Source organism: Macrotis lagotis, chromosome 3 (assembly GCF_037893015.1).
Source record: "Macrotis lagotis isolate mMagLag1 chromosome 3, bilby.v1.9.chrom.fasta, whole genome shotgun sequence".
In the NCBI taxonomy this organism is placed as follows: Eukaryota; Metazoa; Chordata; class Mammalia; order Peramelemorphia; family Peramelidae; genus Macrotis; species Macrotis lagotis.
This window is the reverse complement of record NC_133660.1, coordinates 68,470,980-68,491,269: the sequence shown is the minus strand read 5'-3', so window position 1 is coordinate 68,491,269 and position 20,290 is coordinate 68,470,980. Positions and strand designations below refer to the sequence as shown.

General features: G+C 37.6%; 1 long non-coding RNA gene and 1 pseudogene across 16 annotated transcripts in view; one reads left to right on the top strand and one right to left on the bottom strand.

The window, feature by feature from the left end:
- The window catches only part of LOC141517619 (uncharacterized), a 170,338-nt gene that overhangs the window by 59,463 nt on the left and 90,585 nt on the right, over window positions 1-20,290 (top strand). For 14 of the 16 annotated variants that reach the window (XR_012476920.1, XR_012476921.1, XR_012476926.1 and 11 more), the window contains one exon: window positions 7,469-7,588. The exons of 1 other annotated variant lie outside the window; for it this stretch is intronic. This is a non-coding gene — a long non-coding RNA (uncharacterized LOC141517619). Of the gene's footprint in view, window positions 1-7,468; window positions 7,589-10,414; window positions 10,550-20,290 lie in introns of all 16 variants that reach the window. One more of the 16 variants, XR_012476919.1, reaches the window with a different exon arrangement.
- On the bottom strand, window positions 369-3,097 carry LOC141517129 (serine-threonine kinase receptor-associated protein pseudogene; annotated as a pseudogene).

Here is a 20,290-nt window from a genome sequence, read left to right as displayed (position 1 = left end):
GAATGAATCTATCAGTAATATACTTTTTAAAAATTTCTTAAAATATAATTAATTTCATGTGTTGTGATGCTATGATGCTCCCTATGTCACATATCCAAGAATTATCTTCTTAAAAGAAAGCATTCATGATATGTAGGCATGAAGATTCTAGATAATCTAAAGGTCTTTGGGAGTCTATTCTGGTATTTTCACTACATTTTTTTTACTGTTGTAGAGGCATTTTATTTAGACAACTGAAAACAATTAGATGTTCAGAAGCAGTGTACAATGAGAGAAATCAAACCAAATACTTTATTATGTACTCCCTTCTTTACAACTAAAGCAAAAGTCTTTCTGCTTTTAGAAAAAAAGTAAAATAGGCCATTACATTTTTTTTTCTCCATAATAAAGTAAAATGGCTACAAGAAATCTAACTGAAATAGGAGAAATTGGATCTTGGCTTGCACATGTTCATTCAAAAAGGCAGTAGGATAGTAGACTAAATGAGCACAATTCTACCCGCCATTTTATGATTGCCTCAAGTTTTCACTTAGAGACACCAAGCTAGTTCCAACAATGGAGCTATTGCATTCCCCATCGTTTACTGCCCATGTTTGCCTTATGGGAGAGAGTAACTCAGTAAGGCTTCTGCTAATTGCTGCCTGTTTTAGTCCACATGTGGCATAACATCTGTGGCATTTTCCAGGTGCTCAGGCCTTCACTTCAGGAGTGGAACTATAGATGGAATCTGAGTTTTCTGAGCCAAGATAGATCTTCTAGCTCCTCTTCTGTTGTTTCTGGAAAACTGATCTTCAGTTTTGCTAGTTCTCTACCCTCTTCTTCAGGAAGCACCCATGTCCAAAGGCCATATGTTTTCCCTACCACAGTCTGCCATAGTCTCAACGTCCCATCCTCAGAACCACTAGCATATAGTTCTCCATCAGCACTAAACCTTATACAGTGAATAGGACCGAAGTGCCCTTTGTAGGATTCTAGCTCTTCTCCACTATTATAATCATATTTATAAAGCTTAAAATCTTCACCACCTGCAATAAGAAATTCTTTTTCAGGATGAAGAGATGCAGAATTGATGGGAGCAGGACCTTCAAAAGATTTAATTGGCTCTAGACTTGCACTATGAAAAGCAATAGATCTCCCATAGGTTATTACCAGAATCTCTCCTTCAGGAATATATTCCATACTGCTAACTGACATACTAAAATTTAGAGACTTTACTTCTGTCATTGAAGCTCTATCCCAGAGGCGGACAGTTTTGTCATCTGCTGAAAGAATCTGTGTATCATCCCTGCACCATAAAGCCTTTTTTATGCCAGAGGTGTGACCACTGATTTCCTTAGGTTCTGCTTCAGAGTTGTTCAAATCATAGATGCCTAAAAGTTTATTCTGACCCCTGTCAATAGATAGTTGCTATCCTGAGTGAAACCCACACACTTGACAATGTGTTTATGCGCCAAGGTCATCAGTTCATCTCCTGAAACAGCGTCCCATACTTTGGCTGTAAGATCTGCAGCTGCCGTAGCTGCTTTTGTAGCATCTTTATGCAAGGTAGCACCCCAAACAGCACCCTTATGACCCCAAAATGTTCCGAGCCAGTCTCCTGTGTCTCTTTGGCGTAGCAAAGGTTTGCCATCTTTGCAGGCGCTAATTAGGAAAGAGCCGTAGGGGGTGATGCCGCTGAAGGTCAGGTCCACGGCAGGTGCGTGTGGCCGGAGCAGGTAAGCGGCGGCGGCGGCTCCTCCTCAGCGGGCCGTTGCAGGGAGGCGCCGTGGGCTCGCGGGTGGGCTCCGCACCCCGCCCCGGCCCTGGCACCGCCACCCGGGGCTGGTGGACGGGGAGGGCACGAAGCCGACTCGGCGGCGCAGAGAGCGGCCTCCGGTGGCGGGGGGCAGCGCGGGGTGGGCTCTGGCCGCCGAGGGGGGGGGGAGGAGGAGGAGGAGGAGGAGGGAGGAGGAGGAGGAGGAGGAGGAGGAGGAGGAGGAGGAGGAGGAGGAGGAGGAGGAGGAGGAGGAGGAGGGGAGGAGGAGGAGGAGGAGGAGGAGGAGGAAGGGAGAAGAGGAGAGGGGCTTTCATTACATTTTTTAATCTCATCTATTTCTACCTGTGCACTGAAGTTGCTGAATATAAAAGTACTTTGTAGTTCAGTTATTTTTCAGTTGTGTCTTGTGGCCTCATTTGGAATTTTCTTTTGCAAAAATATTGCAATGGTTTGCCATTTTCTTTATCAGCTCACTTTATAGACGAGGAAGCTATGGTAAATAGGTTAAGTGACTTGCCTAGAATAATGCAGATACTGTCTGAGGTTAGATTTGAATTCAGGAAGGGTCTTGCTGACTTCCTGTCTGGCTACTTGGTTATCAATGTATATGTTGTTTTAATTTAGAAAAAAATATTGATGTAATTTTTACCTTTTCATCCTCTACAACAGGTGCATGAACTATAATTTTTTTTAACAGAGGTCTTTTTTGCAAATATGTTTTTGTGCTACAATAGCATATGGCTAAATGTCCCCCAATGTGATGTCTTAGCTGGTCTCTCCAGAGAGAATCTGTAAGAAACTTTCCCATTTAGCTGCATCTTCTTTCTTTCAGTTTTGTTTATATTGAGAAAGTCAAAATTCATATAATTTTGATTCTCCAGAAGTATGATTACTTGTTGTTAAATAGGTAATAATTTTTATACTGAGAGTATCAATAGCTAATTTAAGTTTAAAGATGGTCTAAAAACTTCAATTCTTAGCACTATCTACATTTTCCCCACTTTTCTGGAACTGTTTCTAAAATTAGAAAAGAGACACACAAGACTGAAATTTTTATTTCTCTTTGTTTAATTTGAATGGGTTGCTATGACCAAAAATTTCATCACCAGAAATTCATCACCTACTGGTGATGAGGTACTTAATTAGACTGGATATTAGAAATCTGATTCAGGATATTGTTGGGACTATTCCTGATGCTTGTATTAAATGGTCCAATCTGCTAGAGTTTGCTTTCAAAATTCCAGGGTGACCTCCATGACATTCATTATAAGCCATAATAGTAAATAAAAACTGAACATTTTAGATATATAACTTTTGTTAAAAGCATACAATATTACGCATCTCTTTTATAAAATATATGTAGAGAGAACATGACTTAAAGAAATAAGCATAGGGCAGCTAGGTGGTGCACTGGATAGAGAGAGCACTGGTCCTAGAGTCAGGAGGACCTGAGTTCATATCTGACCTCAGATACTTAATAATTACTTATCTCTGTGATCTTGAGCAAGTCACTTAACCCTATTCATTGCCTTGCAAAAAAAAAAAAGAAGTAAGCATGCATAATTTAGTGCCTCTCACTAATTCTATTAATTCAATAGAAATGGGAAAATGTATGTAAAGCAATATAATAATGAATACTATTATTATCTTCTTTATCATGATTAAATACATGGTTTTTAATTATTTGATTATTTCTTTTAAATACACTCTACTCATATTACGTTAATCAAAATTCCGTTATGGCAGTATATGCCGAGTTTTTAGAATGGGTGACATTTCTACATCTACTTCCAACTAATCAAGGTGAAGACTAGGTTTTCTTGCATGCTTCAGCTCCTTTCCCCTTATGAAGCAGAAAAAAAGAAGCCAGTCACAGAGGTCTTCACTGTATTCCCCATTATGGTAAATCTATGACTCCTCTACCTTCCGAATCCTCCCCTGCCCCCGACCCCCCCCCCCCCCCCCCCCCCGGGCTCCCGCTTGTTTTTTTTTTTTTTTTTTTTTGAGAAAGTTCAGGCAGATTCCTTACTGGGAGGTTTTTAAGTTTCATTCACATCTAGGGAATCTGCTTTTGAATTAAGGTTGTGCCAAAGAACTGATTGGCTACATTTTTTTCCACTATTGACTATAACAGTGCTTTACACTCACTTTCTCAAGTAAATCTATTTAGATCTAATTTCAGGAAAGTTTTTTTTTTTTAACTAAGGTATTTTATAAACGGTATTTATGTAAAAAAACTGAACTGAATCTTAGACACAGATTTTCAGTCAGCTCATGACCTCATGAGGGATGTTAGGGATAGTTCAAGTCACCAATTGAACTGTTGGGTAGAGTTGGGAATTGATCCAACCATCCTGTAGAGCAATCTGGAAGAGGCGAATTTTGGAAAAATTTGAAAAGTATTGTGTGACCTGATGCAGCATGAAGTGAACAGAATCAGTTCTGCATTATACACAGTAGTAGCAACTCAGCAATATAATGATCTAAGATAATTTTGAAGGACTCATAATGAAAAATACCATTCACATCCAGAGTTAGAACTCATGAGGTCTGAATGCAGATTGAAGCATTCTACTTTATTTTCTTTTAAAAAAAAAGTTACCCATTTTACTCATGGGCAAACCATGATTATTTTAGACTGAGAGCAAAAGAGTCTATACAGATAAGAGTTCCCAAGGCTTGCCAGTGGTCTGGATGTTTACAATAGTCTCCTAAAGGCACCTTGAAGTAACTGAAAAATTAAGAAGCCCTTTAAAAAAATCTTTCAAATTTTTCTATTCTAAGGGAATTCTTAATCCATTTGAACAAAGCAACTGCTGGAAAGAGAAATGGTGTTGGAAATAGAGGTTGTCTTACTGTGAGAAAAGTGCTGTTAGTAACCACCATTTTACAGATGACACCGAGGCTGAGTTTTTTTTTTTTTTTTTTTATCCCCAGCTCTTAGCATATTCTGGTTTTTAGTTGATACTTGAGAAATATTTGCTGACTTGGAACAAAATAATTCATATTGACTTGCTTTGCCAGCATCCCCCAGCTAGCATCTGAGGCAGGATTTTAAACTCAGGTTTTCCTGACTATATAGAGACCCGTGTGTTTACTATTTATGCTAGCATAAATACTATTTATGCTAGGTTCTGTGCTAACAACTAGAAATACAAAGAAAGGACAATTCTCTCCTAATCCTTCCCAAGTCACTGTTCTTTAAGAGCTTGCCTTCCAGTGAAAGGAAGAGAACCTGAAGTGGGTTGGGGGAATACCAAAACTAGACTCAAAGGAAAAACTGAGCAACTCTACAGGCTCTTTTGTGGGGAAGAGAGACTGCAAAATGCAAATAGACAATGGCTCTGAGTCACTGGGGGAGGGAACTTAGGTAAAAATAAAAGTAGGTCTTTAAATTTTAATCAGATGCCAAGATCCAGGATTTAATTACAGGGCATCCTTTTTTCCCCTGTTTCCCTTTGAAAACTGAAAGTTCAGGACTTAAAGTTCATTTTGGTAGGTACAAGGCCAGAAGACTTTCCCCAAGGCATGGAACATAAAATGCAAATATAATAGATGAACCATGAAGACACAGAAGAGAGCAGATCTGCTCTGGGCACCAGATTCTCACTTTGGTGGCAAGTGTCCTTCCTTTCTACTTCCTCCCTTCCCAAATATTCTCTCTCCCCTCATTTATCCCTTGCATTTTCTCACACATATTCTAAGGAGAAATAAAAGGAAAAAAATTTTTTTCCCTTCTTAATTCTCCTCACTTGCTACTTGAAACAGCAACTACCATCACATGATTTTTATATTATAAAAGGAGTCATTACCCAAGAAACCTCCTATCTACTGATCTTGCTAGAAGAGTTTTGGGGGAAAAATAGATAGTTTTCTTTCTCCTTACTTTCAACTTTTACTTTTTTCTTGGACTTTAGAACATTTACCTACCTCCTTAGGCAAAAATATGCCTCCTTTTATTTGCTTCTCAATTACAATGTAAACTCCTTAAGGGAAAAGACTAGTTTTGTATTCCATATTTAAGTCTAGAATGTAAGCTCCTTGAGGGCAGATAATGTTCTGCTTTTGTATTTGTAACTCTAGCGTTTAACACATTGCTTTGCTCATAACAAACATGCTTTTCATTCATTTTGTTTACCTATAATGGTCCTTGAACTAGACTGAACCTAAAAAAGATTATGAAAAAGGTTATTTATGAGTCCCCCTCCATCCTTTTACCAAGACCTTTACTAATCAAGTGCTATTATTCTACTTTCATGGATGCTTAAAATTCCCCACTCAACTCTATCCTCTCAAAAAAAAAAAGTATTTTTGATTTATAGGGATAAGGATTAAACATATAATTTCATTGATTACAGGAAAATCCCAAATAAGGAAATTACCTTTATCTGTTCAGGTACCTTCTTTTCAATATTAAGAGAACTGCTTGTACCACTGTCCTCTATTAGAATCTACAGCTAGCTGCTGAGTCACAAAATAGCCTCAGTGATTAGGTAGTCCAATTCCTACTGTTTTATATATAAGAAAATTGAATCCCAAATAGTTGAAGTGACATCCCAAGGAAATTATACTATTGCAAATTCATTGTGAGTTTGTATTATGTCAGGGCAAATGCAGACTTAGTGCCCACCTTATTAAGAGAGGTATGATGTCCCAAATGGTATGGGATGGTCCCCTGTACCCTGCCCTTCCAAGACAACAACTATAATTCTCTGTTTAGTTCTGGTGCCATATTTTAGGAAAGACCTTGAAAAAGAAGAGAACCTAGAGGATGGTGATTTGAGATCTTAACAGCAGGTTCCAACTTGCTGGAGTTTTTAAAGCAAAGGCCATTGGTCAAAGATATTGTAGGATGAATCCTGGTCAAACTTGGTGACATCAGGGTTAGATCAGGTGGCTCCTGCTGCTCTCTCCAGCTTGGAGACTGCAATTTTATGCCTAGAACCCAGTAGCTCCTTCTCAAAGTCTAAGTCTAAGGTTCTCCCCCCTTGCAGTAGGGCTACTCATCTGAAACTGATTCATGATTAAGATGTTAATGACTCAAAAGAAAAAAAATCTTTATACTTTTGTACCCTCCTTTTAATAAAGGGGTATTTACATTTTAACAGGCAAAGTCCAGAAGAGTTAAAAGAATCTTAATCAAGGAATCTGAAAAATCCAGGTCCTAATTCAGATGTTGTTGTTTTATTCCTTTTTTTTATTTATTCCTTTTTCCCCACCCCTAATTATGTGACTCTGGGCAGTTATTTTATTATTACCATTATTACTTCTTTACCTTTTCACTTTACAGGAGAAGTAATATAATATTGGTAAAGGAAAACGCACAGAGTAAATGGCATATAGCAGGCACTATTTAAATGCTAGCTATCATCACCATCTTTATGATCATGATGATCATTATCACTATTTACTTGCTCTTTTTTTTATCTCTTAGAGTGGTAGTAAGACTAAAATGAAATAGAATATTCAAGTATCAGAGCTAAAACAGACCTTGGAGATCTTGGTCACAGATGAGGAGCTTCACATCAACACCAAAGGATGGGTTCAACAGTCTGTTCCAATAACTGAGAGGTCCTTAGTCACTCATAGGGTGTGCTAGTACCAGCTCCAAACCAACTTGGAAGGATGGTCTGTTAAATTTTCAGTGTGAACACTTACCTCTCCGAGATATCTCAAAAACAGGCTTGATTGATTGTTTTGTTGATTTTCTAGACTTAAGAAAATGATGGAAGGAGGCAGCTAGGAGGCACAAAATGCTGAGCACAAGCCCTGAAGTCAGATGGACCTGAGTTCATATCTGACCTGAGACATTTACTACCTGTGTGACCTTAGGTAAGTCCTTTAATCCCATTGCCTCCAAAGAAAGAAAGAGATGGAGAAAATATTATTAATGTAGATTAAACTGACAAGCATGTCTTATATAAACTGTCCCCCAATCTTATTAAACCTTTACCAGTAAACAACTGCCTTCTTGTGACCTAAAATTTTATATACCAAAAGTGTCATAGCTTTGTTTCCTAAAGTCTTTGTAGAAAGGGGAAGTCTGAGGCCCAGAGAATGTAACTGGCCCAAGGTCACATATTAGGTTATTGACACAAAACCAAAACCCAGGTTTTCTGGTGGCAAGTCTGGTGGTCTGACCTCTACAAGATACCATGAAAACATTTTTTTAAAAATGTACCTATATACACATAAATATAAATATATATATATGTATATATGTTTATCTTTATGCAAGTACATACATGTAATCCATACATACAATTTATAAATATATGTTGTTGACTCATTTCTAGCATGTCTGACTCTTTGTGACTCCATTTGGGATTTTCCAGGCAAAGACATTGGAGTAGTTTACCATTTTTTCCAGCTTATTTGATGGATGAGGGAACTGAGGCAAATAGGACAGATTGCCTTGCCCAGAGTCACAGATCTACTAAGTGTCTGAGATCAGTTTTTTGGTTTTTTTTTTCTTTTAGTTTTTACTATGCAATGGGATTAAGTGGCTTACCCAAGGCCACACAGCTAGGTAATTATTAAGTGTCTGAGACTGGATTTGAACTCATGTACTCCTGACTCCAGGGCCTGTGCTCTATCCACTGTGCCACCTAGCCACCCCTTGAGATCAGTTTTGAACTCAGAAAGAGACTTCCAGACTTCTCCAGGCCCAGCACTCTTTCCACTGTTTTACCTAGCTGCCCTTATAAACAAACAAATTAATGGATAAATAAGATGTGTATACATAATTTATAAATTGTGCATATATATATGATAAATATTTATAGCTCTTTTAAAATATATAAACCTAGTTAGGTTAAAGTTATCAGTAACCCAAAGGATTAATTTTCAACACAGCTCAGTGGAGAGTGCATTTTTGAGGCAGATGGTCCACATAAAGTTAGAGATACTATTTCATTTAATAATAGAGAGATCTAAATACATCACTAATCCACAACTCTTGCCAACATACACAAAGATAGCATATTGAATAAGCATCCTTCTCATCCATTTGGGATTGAGTGGTTTGGGTGGTTTAGAGCTGTTACTCAAGCTTAATTATAATCCTTTAGCATTCAGGGTAGCCTGTCTGGCTGGATCTCCTTAACTTCAGTTATAGCATTTCCTCTTATTTAGAATTTTTTCTCTAATCTAGTTAGTTTCAAAAGTTTTTGAGTAAATTCTAAGGTGTACCAGAATCTTCAGTAACTGACTTCTATGAGAATGACCTTTGTTACAAAAAGGGAAAAATGAGTTATAGTAGGTGCATTTTTTGTCAATTTCCCTATATATTTAAAAAAAATTAGAATTTTTAAAACCAAAGTTTCTCTTTATTTTAAGAGCAATTTTATTCTTGCACTTGTAGTTTTTTTTAAACATTCCAGAAAAGTGCCACATGCAAAAATAGCAGGTGCTTGGGTCAAACTTTTAACTGTGAAAGAAAGCATGGAAAATGAGATAAAGAACAGGAGCAGATTGCCTTATACAAAACCTTTCTTACACATCGGCAAGCCTCACATGTTTTCCATCCTATTTATTTTGTTCCACAAGATAAGGTAAGAAAGGCATGCTGTGGCTTACTCTTGTGTTATAGTTAATTTTAACTCCCATATCAATCTACCAGAGTTGCCTTTTCAAGTTATAAAAAGTATTCCACTATAATTATCAAGTTGGGGAGAATGAGGTCATTGTTTTCATGACACTATTAAAAGCTAGACCATAACTGAAGGGTAACAACATCTCAAGCATTCTATCTCCTTATGCAAAGACCAAAGAAGACATATTGAAAATTGGAGTAGATAAACTTCCAGCTCTGGATCAATAACCTCTCTTCCCAACCCTATATTCAAGTTGTGCCAAGGTCTGTAAATCTCACCTCTACAACATCTCTCAATGATGTCCTCTTCTGGGGTAGCTAGGTGGCACAGTGGATAGAGCACTGATCCTGGAGTCAGGAGTATCTGAGTTAAAATCTAGCCTCAGACACTTAATTACCTAGCTGTGTGACCATGGGCAAGTCATTTAACCCTTGAAAAAAAAATAAAAAAATATAATGCCCCTTTCTTATCACATCATACCACTGCTATAGTCTATTGGTGGGTCTACTTGCCTCAACTTTCTCCCTGTTCCAATTTATTCAGCCACCAGTGTGATTTTCCTAAAGCACCAGGATGATCATGTCAGCCTGCAACTCACTCAATAAACTAGTAGCTCTCTATTACATCTAGGATCAAATGCAAAATGCTGTCTTTGACATTCAAAGCTCTTCGTAACCTAGTTCCTCTTCTTCCTTACTCCCCATTATGAACTCTGATCCAATGATATTGGACTCTTGGCTATTTCATGAACAAGACACTCCATCTTTGAGCTCTAGGCAGTTTTTTCTGGCTGAACCCTATATTTGCAGCTCTGAGTACTGTCCTCCTTGGCATAAAGTCCCAATTAAATGTCACCTTCTACAGGAAACCTGTCCTAATCCTTTATAATTCTAGTGCTTTCCCCTCTGTTAATTATTCTGTACATAGCTTACATGTACATATCTATCTATCTATCTATCTATCTATATATATACATATTTGATTGTTATCTCTTCCATTAACCTGAAAGCTCCCTGAGGACAGTCAGACAGGGACTGACTTTTGTCTCTGTTTGTCTTCCCAGCTCTTAGCACAGTGCCTAGCACTGACTGGCATTAATCTATCAAAAATGGAATCTGTCCCTTTACAAACAGATGAAACTTGGAGTTATAGCTTTGTTGCTTCATCTGACTGATGTACCATTAACCCTACTCACAAGGTGAGATTTATTCACTGTTGTGCAATGCCTCTCACCACTGGAGAAAGGAAGGATAGGAATTTGGCTTGAATTCATGACTTTTTGCTATAAAAATCCTGGAAATCACCATAGTTGTAATCATTTTTACAAATGATTTTTGGATTCTACCTACTGTAGTTCATTTTTCATTGATACCTCTTTTAATACTTTAAAATAGGCATTATTTATGATTTCTCAGGTTTAAAACTTCTACAAATTAGTAGCAAGTGGCTATAGCAAAAAATAATCTAACACTTGATAGCTACTCTTCTGGTTCCTGAGACTTTTGGCACATTGATTGAGCTCTAATGATAGATTCACCCTACCTCCTAAATGAAATTCCTCATGTCAATTTGTTTGGATTTCTTCTTTGAACTTATATTTTGTGTTAGACATCTCCAATGGGGTGTCCCATAGACATCTTAAACTCAACATGAACAAAACTGAATTCATCATTGTTTTCCCAAAAACCTTCCCTACTTCCTACTTCCTTATTACTGTTAATGGTACCACCACAATCCTAGTCACTCAGGCTCACAACTAACATAGTAAGTCAAATCACTCTCACCTCCTATATTCAATCAATTGTCAAGTGTTGTTCACTCTACCTTAGTAACATCTTTTATATATGATCCCTTCTTTTCTCTGATGTATCGTCTCATCACCATATACCCAGTCTATTGCAATAAGCTTCTAGTTGGTCTTCCTTCCTCAAGTTTCTTCCCATTCATTCTCCACTCATCTATCAAAGTTATATTTCTAAAATACAAGTTTATGTCATCTCCTATTCAATAGATTCCAGTATCTTCCTTTTATCTCCAGGATAAGATACAAAATCCTTTGTTTAGCTTTTAAAGCCTTTTATAACTTGGTCCCTTTCTAGTTTTCTTACATTTTACTCATCACCATCAGGTGCTCCATGATCCAATGACAATGGACTCTTTGTAGAAAATGGTAAACATTTTTTACATATCTTGATAGAATTAAAGAGAGGAAGTTATGGGCTCAATATGATGAAACACTTACTGACAATTAGATCTATTCCAAGGGTAGGGGTGGGAAGATATTGGCTCCCTTCTCTTTGAAAGTTTTTAAGAGAATTCTGGATGACCAGAAGATTAAGCTGATTCTGATGCACCTTTCAACTCTCAGATTCTATAAATACAGAAACATTTGAGAGGGAGCAGTTTTAACATTTCAGTGTAATATCATTTCTTCAAAATGATATTTTTTGGCCACCCACCTCTCAGGTCATATGTAAGAAGAAAGGCCAAGATAAATTGAAAATGTCACCGACTTTTTGAAAGTGCCACTCCCCACCATGGGTATGAGAGTAATAACAGTAGAAAGTGCCCCAGGATATAATAGAGTCTTCAGGCCTCTGCAGTCTGCATGCTCAACCCAACTACCTCCTGAAGCCAGCAGCTTATTTAACTTATTACCTTCAGCAGCTTTCTACTGTTTCCTCTTCTTTGATGTGATTGCCAAGAAAAAAATAATTTAGGAAGAAGTTTCCTTTATTATTCAAAGAGAATAATTCATATTAAGTTTAATCATCAACTTTAAAACCCAAGTTACAGAAATGCAAAAGATTTAAGAATTCTGTCCAGCAGTCACTTTTTCTACTAAAGGGGAAAAAAACAATAAACTTTTAAATCATTTTCAACTCTTCCTTTATCTCCCAAGAACTAAACCAATTTGTTATTTAATTCACAAACAATTAACTTCTTTTGCTATGGTGTCCTGGTAGAGTGGAAAGAAGATTTGGAATCAATGCCATCTCTGTAACTTGCTGACAATGTGACCTTGAACAAATCACTTCACCTCCCTGAGCCTCAGGTTTCCCATTTGTAAGATAAGAAGTTAAGACTTGAAGGCTTATAAGGTCTTTTCTAGAGCTTATAAACTTTAGGTCTATGATCCTAGTTTTCCTGTAACTAAATTCCAATCCTAACTCTAATAACTGAGAAGAAAAACTCATGATTTCCTGAGTCACCTAACTACAAAATAATGGTTTCTCATTTCTTAAATTTTAGTGCCTTCCCTTTGAATTCATCTCCAATTTAGCCTGGATATATCTTGTTTATACATAATTGTTTGCCTGTTGCTTCCCTCATCAAATTGTGAGATCTTTGAAAGCAAGGGATATTTTTTGTCTTTCTTTTTTATTTCCAGTTTAGCACAGTTCCTGGCACAAAGAAGGTGCTTAATATAAGTTTATTGGCTTAAAAATAAAATGGGGAAGGGGAGGAGAAATTATTTTAGACATAGACCATTTTTCAAGGGAAGCTAAACCATTGAACAGTGTTTGGTCTTTTCCACAGTGGTCAATCACCTTAAGAACTTCTTAGTAAGTTCATTCATTCATTCAACACTTTTTCAGTGCCTACTGTGTGTAAGGTATTATGCTATGAATAATTTGAGGAGGGGAGATCATTTCCCACTGAACAGGAAAGTTCTGTGTTAAGAAAGTTTCTACTGAATAGGTTTCATTTGAGTTAGTCCTTGATGGAAAAAAAGGTAGAGGATAATAAGGGAAGCCATTCTAGCCCAAGTCAAAGTCCAATGATAAGAGTGTACAGAATGAAATCAGGAGGTCCATTAATCACCAAGCATGAGGTGCTGGGGAATTCAAAGACAAAATAAGCAAAAATGGAAACCAGTCCTTGCCCCGAAGAACACCAGCATGCAATAAGATGGGAAAAAATAGGTTAGTTGTAGATAGGGGTCTTCAAAGCTAGGATTAGGAGTTTAGAGTCAGTCTGAAGACAGTGGAAAACCATGAAAAGTTTTTTAATTGGGACATGTTCCCAGTTAGTTGGTTCTATGGAGAACTGCTAGCATATATATAATGCTTTATTTTGTGCAAAGTATATTATTATTATGTTTTCTCAAGCAGATGAAGAATCTGAGACCGAAAAATGTTGAATGATTTGCTCACAATTACACAGCTATTATACGTCTGAGGTGGGATTTGAACTCAGGACTTCCTACCTACATGCACTGTTTCACCTAACGTGTCTTTATAACACTTAGTGGTAGTAGGATGGGATGGAGATATGAGAAAGTGGAATTGTAAAGACCTTCAAATAGTAATGTTAATGCTTAAGGAAAAAGTATGACAGTCTAGACTAGGGTAGTTACACTGGGATTGGAGAGAGGAGGGACCAACTGTAAAAAATTGCAGAGGTGGATGGAGAGAACTTAAAAAGTGATAGTCTTCTTGGTGAGAGTAAAGAATCCAAGAGAATACAAAGATTAGGAGACTGGGGCCTGGAAGAATTGTTTCTCCATCTCTGAGGAATGGTTTCGGTCTTTGCATAGTCAATTATTTCTGTCCTCTCTATTCTGACCCTCTTTCTCTCCTTCTTCTCTTTTTACTTAAAAAGTATAATTTTTAATTTAATTTAGTTTAAAAAGTACTTTTATCTTTTTATTCTCCCCTCTCTTATTTCCTCTCCCCCCTTCCATTTTCTTCTTCCTCTTTTCTTACTTCATTCCAAAATTCCCTTATTCTCTGACATCCTAACCCATTTTCAAAACTTTTATCAGGTCCTAGCACCAACATTTTTTTTTTCTTAAGTTTTTTTTAGTAATTCTCAAATTGCAGTAATGAATCCCATGCCCTATCTGACTGGTTAAAATTCCATAATTCTCTTCCAGGAGTTGCCAAGGATTCTGATTTGTACTTCATGACAAAACAAGTCTGGCTCCAAGGCAAAAACTTCCTGAGATCCAACTTCCTGTTATATAATTCTTCTTGGCTCTTTGCCTGCTCTTTGCTGACCTTTCACTTCGGAAATATACAGCCTAATTAGGACAGTCTTTACCAGGAAATGCCCCAGGACCTCTAAAAGTGCGCTATAGTGAGACCTGCCCCGCTTCCTCCCATTAAAGGCATTCTCTTATCCACCAGCCAGCTGGCAATAGTCATGTTGGTACAATGAACCATAAGTGCCTGTTGGAAGTGGTCTCCTTGTAGGCGCCAGTCCTGAGAGCCAGGTTCCAGTTGCCAACCCAACACAGAGTGGCTGCAGGAGCAGGGCTCGCCAGGAAGCCTTTATTCAGACCTAGATTCCACTAATCCTGTTAATCTGGTTGGTAGTAATAGGCTTGATGAAGATGGAAATATCTTGTAGGAAATGAGGTTTATTTTAATAGACCTATGCTTTCTGGAGAAAGGAAGAGAAACTAGTGCTCTGCAGTTTCTGCTTTGCAGAACAATAAGACATACAGGAACTTGGAAGTCTGTCTCTTATTCAAGGGTATCATTTTCCCACAGACATCAAACATGGTGGTGATAATGACAGACTAGATTGGTCAGCTAGGTCAAAACTGCCTCCATGTTGTGACCATTATTCAGGCCATGTAATTTTTTTTTTAAACAGGAAAAGCACTAACAGTTTTCATCTATTCTTCTCATATCCTTTTCCTCCCTTAACCATTTTCTTTCTCCCTTTCTTCTCTCCTTTCCTTTCTCTTCTCTCTTCCTGTTGTTCCTTCTTTTCTCTTTTTTCCTTTCCCCACTCTTCTCAGCCTTTCTCCCTCCCCCCACCCTTTGCTCTCCTTTCTCTCTTCCTCTCCCTCTTTATTCCATTCCCCTCTCCTCTTCTTCTCCCTTCTCTTTCCCCCCACATTTTCTCTTCCCATTTCTCCTTCTTCTCCCTCCTTTACTCCCTTGCCCCCTTCTTTCTCATACTTTCCTTCTCTCCTCCTTCTTTCTTTCTCTCTCCCCCTCTAATTCCTCTCTTCTTGTCTCTCTACCCTTTTACTTTACAGTGTTATGGCTAATCATTGCCTGCTTCATTAAATGGAACCTCTTTAATTTTGCATGATCCCCCTAATAATACACAGTGTTCTACACTTAGAACTATGTTTATGGCTATAAGATAATGAGTACAGTATTCAGAGTTGGGAGAAGTTGAATTCTGGCAGCTTTAATGTTCGTGGGAGTTATGTGCCCACGTGGAGGAGAGAGAACAGATCTCATAAAGAGATACAAGAACATATACTAAAAATACACATCCAATGTTAACATCAAGCAGATTGTGACAGCGTCTTATATTGGCAGAGTATTTTATAATTTTCATTTAATACTTTTCACAATTATTTTGAGGGAGGTCAAGATCATCCCCATTTCACGAATGAGTAACAGAGACTAAAAAATCTTAAACATACAGAGAGAGCCTTAATAGCTTGTATTTATGTTGCAGATCCCTTGTGATCAGCTTATGAGATAGTAAAGAAAGGGTTGCTCAGGCTAGGTAGACATGGATGGGAGGTAGCTTGTACTGTTGAAAAGATCCTAATTGATAAGATTTCTTTTTATCCATGTGAGTATCTGAATTTTTATTTCATTGTCCAAGGCCTGCAAAACACATTTTTTCCCACCAACAACTTGCAGAAGAAAGTAGAATGTACTGTATTATTTTCCCCATTGCTTTGTGAAAAAATGGAGATTTGAGAGCTGAAGTTACTTCCCCAGGATCATACCATTAGCATCATGCCTGCATGGGTTACAGACCCAGAGCTGCTGACTCTTGAATCTGACTCAGTCCCCCGCAGCGTGCCACATCTGTGACTATATAGACATTCTCTGACAGAACTTGTGTTTACAAAACTCTGAAAAGCACAAAAATTTGAGAATGGGTCACATGCCTCAACATCTTGATGCTGGCTGAGTTACCTGTTACAAACTTGTGAATGCCTCCCAAAACTCTAAGTAGTAGAGGAGAAAGAAAGAGAGAAAGAAAGAGAGAACCCCCAAATTCACTTGGTACATAGAAGATTGGAGGCATACTAGTTCTTTGGCATCAAGACCATTATCTCTGCCATTTTATTACTTCCGGTTATAAGGCTACAGTGCACTTAGGATGAAAAGGAGTGAGGGGGTAGTCTAAGGCTGAAGAAAGCAATGTTTAGGGGATATAGTTTGTTTAGAAACTAGCTAGAGTTTTAGTTTTTTGTTTTTTGGTTATGGGCAGTGATTGATCAATTAGGAGACCATAAATGGGAGGATTATCAATAAAATGGAAGGTTGTATGACCTTTTCTAATCTCCCAAGGGATTTATCTCAAATTATTTCAGATTAATTTTGTATAGACTTATCTATGTACATGTCATCTCCTCTAATAGAGTGGAATCTCCTTGAGGGTGAAGGATTCCATTTTTGTCCTTGTCTCTAGTGTCTAGCACAGTGCCTAGAATATGGGAATGGGTTTAATAAATATAAGGCAGCCGACCTGGTAAAGAACCAGACCCAGAGTCAAGAAGACTTGAATTCAAATCCTGCCTCTGACACAATTAAGATCAAGTCATTCAACTTTTCTGAACTTCAGGCAGCGTATTCAGACTACAATAAAAGAAAGGAAGAAAAAATAAGTATATATATCTACTATATGTCAGGCATTATGTTAAGTGATTTTTTACGGACATTATCTCATTTGATTCTCACAAAAACCCTATTATTCCCATTTTATAATTGAGGCAAACAGAGGTTAAGTGACTTGCCCAGTGTCTCACAGCTACTAGTAAGTTTCTGAGGCTAGGTTATATTATATATTGGTATTTCAATGACATGGTCTACTAGAACAATACAGTCTGTGTTAGCCCATACTAAAGCAACCACATGGTGTAGAGGTTAAAGAGCTGGGCTTGGAGTCAGAAAGACCCAAGTGCAAATCTAGCTCTGACACATGGACAAGGGGAGAGAAAGGAAATAATTCTACAGAAAATGAACTCAGAGCAATAATTTCAATTATGTAGAGCTTAGCTCTATGGATTTATTATAGTTGGAGATCCTGACCTCCAAAAGGCTAAGGCAGGGGAATGGAAGTTCTTTTAGTTTCTGCCATGCTGGACAGATTTGGAGTATGTGAATGGAAGTAGGATGATGGATTGTGTTATCTGTCATCTACCAACCAGTCTAAGAAGAAAGAGTCCATCCTTTGTGTTTGTCATAGCAACTCTTATATAGTCATCAGTTAAATCATGGAGGAGGAAGGCCAAAACTAATACAATTCTAATTCTTTTGATGTTTCAAGAAGATAAGCAAAGATTTACAGCAAGCTTCTCAATACCCAGTTTAGTAGAATTCCTTTGGAGGCCCCTATGGTGAAAAGGGAAAAAGAATACTTCTCGAGAGATTCAACATAGTACAAAAGAGAAAGAGGTATGATTTCATTAAACCAGATATAGAAAAATATAACTTTAATTTAATATCATAACCTAAAAATCCTTTATGACTCTAGAAGAGCACATATTATTTAAGAGAGATTTCAATCTAAATTTCTACTCTAATTAATATAAAATTTTGCCTTTTTTTACCCAAATTTGTTTAGAAGTCTCTCTCTCTCTCTCTCTCTCTCTCTCTCTCTCTCTCTCTCTCTCTCTCTCCTCTGTGTGTGTGTGTGTGTGTGTGTGTGTGTGTGTGTGTGTGTGTGTGTGTGTGTAGAAGGTATGCTGGGGACAGGCAACACCTCTCTCCTTAGGTGGAGAGGACATCCCTAGGCGGTCTTGCTTCTCACAGCACTTTGGCTGTTTTCAGCAACCATCCAAAGGGTTGTATCATAGGAGTTCCTCTCTCCCAGGGTCCATCTTTTTACCTAACTCAAAGGAAGAGTTGGGTATTAGGCTCTGGGGATGGTCTACACTCCAATAACTAACTATCTATTTTGTCCTACTTCCTGTCTCAAACTAATACTACCTCAAAACCCCACTAAATTTAACCCATAAATCATTTCAGTGGTGTTCCACTCTTCATGACCTCATTTGAGTTTTCTTGGCAAGGATACTAGAATGAGTTGCCATTTTCTTTTCTAGTTCATTTTAGAGATGAGGAAACTGAGGCAAATAAGATTAAGTAATTTGTCCAGGATCACACAGTAAGTGTGTGAGGTCAGGTTTGAACTCAAGAAGAGGAATCTTCTTGACTCCAGATCTGGCACTCTATCCATTGTACCACCTAATTGCCCAGTGCTGGTTAAGACCTAGTTCTCCTCACCTGAAAATTTGAGATGATAATACCTTTTCTTCCTACTGTAAGAAGATTAAGGTAGGAGGTGAAGAGAATCTGGGTGAGAATGAGATAAAGCATGACTTCCCCAAATGGCAGCTCTCAGGAAGGAAATCATAGTTGGAAGAAGAGAAATAGGGAACTCCAGAGTGAGGGAAATGCAGATTGGCAACTTCTCTCCCCATTTGAAGTTCTGAATTTTAGTTCTCAAACTTTTGAGTCTCAGAATCCCTTTACACTCATGTATTTATTTATTTATTTATTTTTGGTGGCAATTGGGGTTAAGGGGTTTGTTCAGAATTACACAGTTGGGGGGCGGCTAGGTGGTACACCGGCCCTGGAGTCAGGAGTACCTGGGTTCAAATCCAGTCTCAGATACTTAATAATTGCCTAGCTGTATGGCCTTGGGCAAGTAACTTAACGCCATTTGCCTTGCAAAAACCTAAAAAAAAAAAGAATTACACAGTTGGTAAGTCTCTAAGATTGGATTTGAACTCAGGTCTTTTTGACTCCAGGGTTGGTACTCTATCACCTGGTTGCTCCACTTTTTATACTCTTAAAAGGTATTGTGGATCCTCCCTCTACCCAGCTTTTGTTTAAGTTATATCTATTGATATTACAAATATTACAAATTAAAACATTTTAGTATTATTTTGAAAATGGTTTTGACCTCATGGACATTCCTGAGAGTACCTTGGAAATTCCCAGAAGCAGCCAGCCCACACTTTGAGATCTGCTCATATTTAGAGCTGTAAGCATAAAGATGACTTGATCATAGTCACACAGTGCCAGGGTTGAGACTTCCAGGAGATCTTGGCCTTGACCACTAGCTCTTGATGAATCACCTTCTATGGCCTCTCAGGAAAGGAACCACCAATCCGAGGCCACTTTAAAAACCCAGAGCACTGTGGTTTTATTTTATCGTCATTTGTGCCAAAGAAGAGCTAACGATGAAATATGGAGGACAGCAGGCTTCTACAATCTTTATCAGTACACAGAGGAGGAAAAAGGTTAAAAATATATTTCTTAATTACCTAAGGACAGTTTAAAGCTTTCAGTATACTATCCTGATTTGGTACACATGTACTCTGCCTTTAAAACCTTGCCACTAAAAAGCTTTTATAGATCATAAAAATGCATTTTGAAATGCTGTATATTGAGGACAGCCCTGGCAAAAGTCATGTTATATGGCCCTTTATAGTTTATATGGTTCCTAAGAACCTTGAAGAAGCATTGTTTAGTTTAACAAATACAAGATTCAAGACATCTGAGATTTGATCTCAACTCTGGCTCTTCCAAGCTTACATGTTCTCCCTGGGCTGCAGTTTTCTCATCTATAAAGTAGGAATGATGGTATTTGCCAATCTAACTTACAGGATTATTGAAAGACCTGACCTTACTTAATGCAGGAGTCCTTAACTTGAGATCTGGGAATATTTTGTTTGTTTGTTTGTTTGGAAATAGAATTTATAAAGTGCTGAAAGTTTTACAATGTACTTTTAAATATATACATACATACATACATATATATATATATATATATATATAATTGGGTTGGGCAGATCAAATGAAATTATAAATATAATTTATAATAATATGTTATATAAAACATAATGCAATAAATATATATGCATTCATATATTATTATGGATAAGTATACATAAATATAATATATCACTAAAACATATATGTTTAATATATATAACTGA